The sequence below is a fragment of the Elephantulus edwardii genome, unplaced genomic scaffold (assembly GCF_000299155.1).
Source record: "Elephantulus edwardii isolate Elephantulus edwardi_28Jun2011 unplaced genomic scaffold, EleEdw1.0 scaffold00066, whole genome shotgun sequence".
Classification (NCBI taxonomy): domain Eukaryota; kingdom Metazoa; phylum Chordata; class Mammalia; order Macroscelidea; family Macroscelididae; genus Elephantulus; species Elephantulus edwardii.
Genome location: NW_006399816.1, coordinates 12,073,176 through 12,080,764, shown reverse-complemented (window position 1 = coordinate 12,080,764; position 7,589 = coordinate 12,073,176). Strand labels below are relative to the sequence as shown.

General features: G+C 39.5%; 1 pseudogene; it reads left to right on the top strand.

Annotated features, from left to right (window-relative positions):
• LOC102876599 overlaps window positions 1-4,505 on the top strand; it is a 48,889-nt pseudogene extending 44,384 nt beyond the window's left edge.
• Window positions 4,506-7,589: the final 3,084 nt, after the last annotated feature.

The following is a 7,589-nucleotide window of genomic DNA, read 5'->3' as shown; positions in this document are numbered from 1 at the left end:
TAATAAAATTTAATAATTAAAAAAATTAATAATAATTAATAAAAAAGAAATGCTGAGCATGTTCGTCCCTTTTGATTTTGCAACTCCAACTCTTTGCACATTTCATTATAAAACTTTGCTATGTCTTCTCATGCTGCCCTTTGAAATCTTCTGGTCAGTTCCTTCTCGATTTCTTCCCTTTGATTTGGCTTCTCGGCACTCCAGTGCAGTATTCAGCCTCTCTTCTGATATCCATCATCTTTTCTTTTTTCTCCATCTTTGTAAAGACCTTTTGACTCCTTCATGGATGATATTCTTGATACCTTCAAACCTCCTACTCTGAACTTGGTAAAATGGAACAAAACTATCCTCATTATATACATAACTGTAAATATTATTGACTATATCTGAAATTTGTAGTCATTTAATTATCCCTTTCAGCAGAAATCTGTACTTGCAATTTGGTAAATTGCTAAAAATAAAAATAAAAGCATTGATAGTAATACAGCATGTTTAACGTCATTTATTTCACTTAATTGTACACTTGAAAATGTTAAAACGTCAAATGTTTCATTATAAATATATATATATATCTTTTATCATAATATAATTTTAAAATTTAAAAAAGTAAAAAAACACAACATCAAAAAGAAATCTGAATTCGTTATTTTACTAGAATGCTGGATCGGGCAAGTAAACAACTAACTCAAATGCATTTCATACAAAACTTCTCATTGAAACTTGTTAATGTTAGTTGCTGTCAGGGTCATTCTGACTCTCAGTGTATCATGTGCACAAAGTTGAACCTTAGAGTCTTCCAGACAGTGAGTTTTGTGCAGATCACCAGGACTACTTTCCAAGGAACTTCTGTGGTAACTTCAAATCACCAACATTTTGGCAAATTGTAAAGAGCTTAATTGCTCCACCCAGCCACCTAATTGTAAACTACACTTACTTAAAGAGTATAAAACTAAAAACTACATAATCTGAACTTCACTAAACCTGTATATTTGGTGGAGGATCAATGAAGAGAAAAAGAACCCTAACGAAATGTACTGACACAGTGACTGCAGCAATGGGCTCAAAGTGTGTCCAAGAAGATGAAGATGGCATAGTATAGTGCAGGGCTCAGATCTGCTGTTCATAAGATTGCTGTAAGTAGTACTATCTGACTGCATTTAACAACAACAGCAATGTAATACTATATTTCCATACTTTAATATATTACTAATGTACCGCTTCAGTTAAGTAAGTCTAAATAAAAATACAAAGGAGAAAACATTATGAAAAACAATTTTTTTTTCTCAAATCAAATTGTGGTCATTTCCATGCTAATTCAATCAATGTTTTAAGATTCAGTTTAGACAGACATGAGGCAGGGGGGTGGGAGTAAGACAGCAAGATCAATACAATTACCTTAGAAGAAATTCCAAATATAACAATGAATTAGATAAAAGATAAAAATGAGGGGTATTTTTAGTCACTTAACATTGCAGAGTAGAAAAGGTCAAGGTATAACATAAACCTAAGAGTCATAAAATAGAAGGCTGATAAACTTAACTACATATGAATAACTACTATGTCATATGGCAGTCATAAGACAAAAAAAAAATCAACTGAGAAAAAGTTACGAACATTAGGAAAAATAATTTCCCTTATGAAAAGTGTACAGAAAGTAATGGAACAAAATGAAGAACTCAAAAGAAGGAATCAAACATGCAAAGGCTCTCAAAAATATGAAAAGACGCTCAACCTTTCTCAATAAAAAGAAAAATGTTAAACTATCCAAAGATGCCATATTTTATCTACCAGGCTAGTAATGATCAAAACCTAGAAGAGATTAATTGTCATAGGAAAAGTAATTTCTCACACATTGAATATATGGAATGAAACTTGCTATCATTCTAAGTTCCAACTGAGTGTATCCTTTAGCTCACACCACACTTAGGACTTGATCCTGTAAGTACACACGCGCACACACAATATATGTTAAGTTTATTCATCACAGCATTGTATATGATAGCATATAAACATTTGGATATACCTAGATGTTTACTAAAGGGCATGGTAAAAAATACAGAAAAGCAAGCATGGTATGCTACCATTTCTAAAGGTAGTATGAATATTTATATTCATAGTCACCTGTACAAGCTAAGCTCTGTCTCTGGAAGGACACAAAAACAACTAATTAAGAGGTACAAGGTGGTTGAAGGGAAAGAATGGGTGAGGACCTCTTGCCTTTGAAAGGGAAGCTTCCCTTTCAAATGCTAAGCCACTTGCTATTATTATCTACTCAGAAATAAGTAATTGCTTAAATAACTTCAAGAGAAAAAAAACCAAACCTTTAAGAAACTCAATCATCAATATTTACACATGCATCCAAATCTGACTTGAGGTATTTGGGGTTATAGACTAAAAAGTAGATAGAACCTATTTCTCTGTATATTCATTATATCAATACTTACTTTGGTTTTATTAGCTACATAATCATTTACTTTCACTTACAAATCTTGTCTTTTTATCCCAATATTTAGTTTAACTCAGAGGCTCATTTTTTCCTAAGCAGACAGGCACTTTTAATATCATTCATTCTGTTTTTATGACTTCAGTTTTAAGAAAAATAAGAGTAGACTCAGTTTAATGAGTGCTAAAGACTTGAGTTCAGTGAAGTGCATCTCATGTTTCAGGGGTACAAAATGAAAACTGGCCTACTGATAATATTATATTATTTTATTAATATATTGATAATACCAATAACCTACTGATAATGTTATTTATAATATTATAAGTATTATTATACCAACACATTGATAATACCAATAACCACTAAGTAGTCCAGTAGTTCTGGAAGGAAAACCAGGGTAGCACGGATAAGGTCTATAAACCTCCAAGTGGCCATGGGTTTGACACAACCCACACAAAATGAACAGATACAGCTCATAAACATAAACAAAAGCATATACTACAAAGCTGAAAGCATACTTTGTACTACAAAGAAACTGAATTAAGTAACTGAAAAGACTGGCATTTATGCCAACTATTATTTTATTCAACATATTAAAAAATGATGCAAAATAATATCTCATATTTTACTTATCAAAAAATATTACACGTTCCTGGTCTAATCTCGATTTTGAATAGGGAGTTAAAAAGCCTAGTTTCCCAACAACGTCTTTTATGTAGAAGTAAAATCACCCCAGAAGTAGTCAGGTGGAGAGAAAGAAAGAATTCTGAATTCAAACACAAAAGCAGACAAATTAGAAAAAAAAAAATTAAACCGCTATGCTCATTTGTGGAAAGACTGTGTAAAATCACAAAGGCTCATTTTAATTAACCCAGCTGAGCACCCGGCAGTGCGCATATTACATCTCCTTTACGTGTCTTACTTCGCATGACTCCATAAACCCAAAACCAACTCATCCAGTCGATTCTGACTCTCTAAACAACATTTGCGTTCATAATAACAAATTTAGATGGCAGTGTCATTCTTTCAGTTTTCCACATTATCTCAATCCCAACATCTGGAAGGAAGCAGGCTGGTTGTTAAGATTTCTGTTCTCTTGCCAATTTAGGAAAGGCTCTGTTTACTTGCACCCTGAGGTCGGCGGCAGATCAAGGGGTGACCTGCACGGGTGTGCCCTACAGGTGATACAACAGGACAACCACCTCCCCAAATTCCCCATCTCCACGTTCATATTTACAAATTCGTCTTTCACAAGCACTTTCCAGTCCACCTACTTCATTCACAAATCAAGATCCTAACTTGATGACCCACCGTGGGCGACCAGCCTCCCTCTAGCCTGTGCTCAACCCTTGAGGTCTCAGAAGCAAAGGACGCCGCACTGCGGCCGGGGGGCTGGGATCCGAAGGGGAGGCTCCTCCGCTAGCCAGCCTGCCCCTGTGACCCCGGGACAGAGGGGCGACCACCTCGGCTCCCTCATGCCGGACCAGGACACAAGTGGGGAACTAGGAGAAACTTCAGGAAAGGGGAGGGGCTGGGCTACAACCAGGAAGGACTGGATTTAGGGGGACAATCAAGAAACTCCAGATTTAAGGTGGGGAGAGTTAATCCCGAAACACCCAGGTTTCCTCCAGGAGTTTGGAAACTTGAGAATGACGGACGGGGAAGGGGCCCACAGAGGCACGGGTGCGGCGATGGGGCAGCGGCGGGAGGATCCCCAAGATCGACGGCTGACGCCAAGCACCCGGCCCGAGAGAGAGGAACCGGGAGTGTAGGGGACGCCCAGGCAGACCGTGCAGCACGAACCAAGGGGGCTAAGGAGGGCGGACGCGAAGTTTGGATGCGAGAGAACCGCGGTTCGCGGGAGGGGAGGGCCGGGAATGCCGGACGTCCTGGGGCTGCGGGACTCACCGCGCTGGTGGAGGTGGCGGTGGTGGCACCGGGGGGCACGGGTCCGGGAGTGTCCTGCCGTCCCTTCAGGCGGGATTTGAGACTCTTCATGGTCAACTCTTGGCAGTCCCGCTTCCGGAAGACACCTCGCGCCTGCCCCACTCCCGAGACTTAAAGTCCGCGGCCCGACACCTCGGGAGGCGGGGCAGCGGCGTGGGCCGTGCGGGCCCCACCTGCCACCTAGGGGCCCCGGCCGCCCGAGGCTCCTGGCCTGCGGCAGGACTCCCCTCCTGCAACCAATCAGCCATCGGCCTTGACGGAGGTGGGGTCGGCTTTGGCCAATCGGAATCCGGGAAGGGGGAGGGACTTCCCTTTTAAATTTACTAACCCCCTTCCTCTCGGTAAAGGATAAGTCTGGAAACTGGAGCTAAGGGTGCAGCTGAGGTGGGCGGTGAGGGCTGGGGAATAGCTTCGGGCTGTGAGCTCCCAGCTGTGGACGACCACCTACTTGGTGTTTGACCTTTACAATATAGAGAGAGCACTGGCGTCTAGCCTACACCAATTCAATTCTCATCTTCCCAGGCTCCTAATGCTCTTTCTACTCGCATGCTCTTTTCTTAAGTAAATTTCTCGTTCCTTAGTCTGTTTGCAATCATGACTCTTGATTACTCTAAACCAGCAAAGGAATCTGCGAAAGGCAGCAATTTGCCTTTCATCTTTCACTGTGGTAGTAGTATACAAATCTCCACACATGGAAGCGACCCCACGTATCAAATGCCCCTGAATCAATCAATCAGCGTCTTAGGAACAGGAAACAATCAAATTTTTTTATAGATGAACATGAAGTTATGATCAGATTTTGAAAGTCATTTTTAATAAATCAAAGCATGTGTTAGATTCTCAGTAGTTACTTGTTGCCTGAAGAATCCATTGCCTTGGAGATAAACGGGAAGGGCAGAAAAGTGGTACCATCAAGGAAAAATGACCCATAGAGCCAAAGTGAAATAAAATTGTAAAAGGAAAAAAGAAGTTACAGCATTTTCTTTTTAAATAAAGATTCTTGTAGAAACATTGCCAGTATAATCTGAAATTAATTATCCTAGCTAGAAATCTAGGGAACTCTAGTGGCCTAGTGGTAAGAAACCAATACCAAAGTCTGACAGTTCGAATCTACCAGGCCCTTAGCGGGAGATGGCTACACAATCCCTTCCTGAGCAATTTACTTACTGCCTCTGAAAACTGGACATCATACAACAAGAAGAACCCAGAAATCTGTATTACAAAGGTTCTTAACGTTTAGACCAGTGAGCAATGCTCAATAGCTTGCTGTTAATGTGACATTGTCAAAAGTCTTCTTCAAATCCTTAGGATCATAGTCTCAGCCAATTGGCATAACACAGTTCACAAAAATCATGATCTATCTCCTAGTAAAATGAGACAGAGCTGTGGTCTTTAAAGTTTTTAAGCAATCACTTTAAACACAACTGTAGGTCTCTACTGTCAGGAGGAAAATAGTAAGAAAGTAACCGGAAAGTTTGGAAGGCGAAAAAAGTCGACCCTGAGACCAGCAGAACTAGGTGACTGCCCAGCTACCTCCACACTGTTTTGACAGGGATCACAATAGTTGGTCCTGGATACAATGGAAGAAAAAGAGAAGAATTCAAATTCTTATTTAAAAAAAAAAATCCAGACAAAATTGAACAGCAGAGAACAAGGTGATCCCTTGAGACTATTGCCCTGAGACACTCTTTAAACCTAGAACAGAGCTTATCCCTGAATTTACCTTTTAGTGAAAAAAGTCGAGTGGCACTCAATTACTTGCTAAGATAGGTGCCTTACTTTAAAACTATCAATAGGAAACCAAAAAGTGAACAATTATTCAAAAATAAAGATGAGACCATAAAAGAGCAGGGAAACTAGAGTACTAGAAAGAGGGGGGAAATTGAACACAAGAATGTTAGCACATTGCAATAAATGCAACTAAGGTGGCTGAACAATTTGTGTAGAAAGTCCCAAATGGGAACCTAACTTGCTATGCAAAGTTTCACCAAAATATAATAAAATATTATTTTTAAAGGGGGCAGGACTTCCTTAGAATCCATTTTTCTCAGCAAAATGTTTGTTCTAGCATGTGTCCATATGATAAAACAAACAGTTCATGTTACTAACAAAGGGTTCTTTTTGTCAGAAAGGTCAGTTGCTTTCATTAGTGTTTCTGTAGTGTAACTCACAGTTGTCAGAACTTTCGTGGAGTGACAGCATTTAAAATCTGTAAATAACTAATGGACTGAGAGATCTATTACATTTTTTTCTTGATTAGTTCTAGAAAAGGAAGTTTTCTTTGCCTTCTCCCCATTCCTCAAGATCCGTGGCCAGTTTTCCTGAGTCTTTACATAATAGTGTCTACGATGGTCAGTTGATCTTTGTCCTCAGCTGCTACAGAGCTAAAATCATCCCCTAGCTGGAATGTTATATAACCTTTGCAGGCATTGTCACAAACCCTAGTTTCTTCTCTTTTTAATCGTCAAGAAATCACCAAGTATCATGAAAAAAGTCTTAAAAATTAGTTCTTCCTAGTTTAAAAACCTTCAGCAGCTAGCCCCTTAATTTGGCACCTACGGCTTCACAAGAAGAAACAAAACAGATCCTCAAGCTGATACCTCCGGCAAATCACAATTTAGCACATTCTTCAAAATTACAGTGCCACTTTCAATTTACACCCTTTCATGCACATTACACTTCACCAATCATTTCTGTCATCTCCGCTCAGCTAGTAAATTCTACTCTACCCTGCAACCACAGCTAAAATCGATTGACAGAGAGTGTGAAGGAGTTCTGGAGTGTTTGTACACTTCAATCCCAAATTTGTTTACATAACTAGTCTATTTAGATTGTGAAAATCTGCTCAACGCATAGTCATATGTATACTCTTTTTACACATGTGTTATACTTTAATAAAGGAGTGTTTAATTACATCTAAGTGTCCTTTTCTCTAAGAGAGCCTTCTCTCAGTGGTCTGATGGCATAGTTCATAGAGAGCTGTGCTGGCAGACAAAAGGCCACACATCTCTAGCAATTCAAATCCACCAGCTACTCCATAGGGGAAAGATGGGCAATGTCCTTTCATGAAATGTACAGCCTCTGAAAACCTGCTGGAAGGTCAGTTATAAGTGATTTGTGACTTGGCAGCAATAACTTTGACTGATCACTCAGCTAGCAGTGATCTTTTCACCTTCTAAGTAGCTAGAGTAAAATGTAC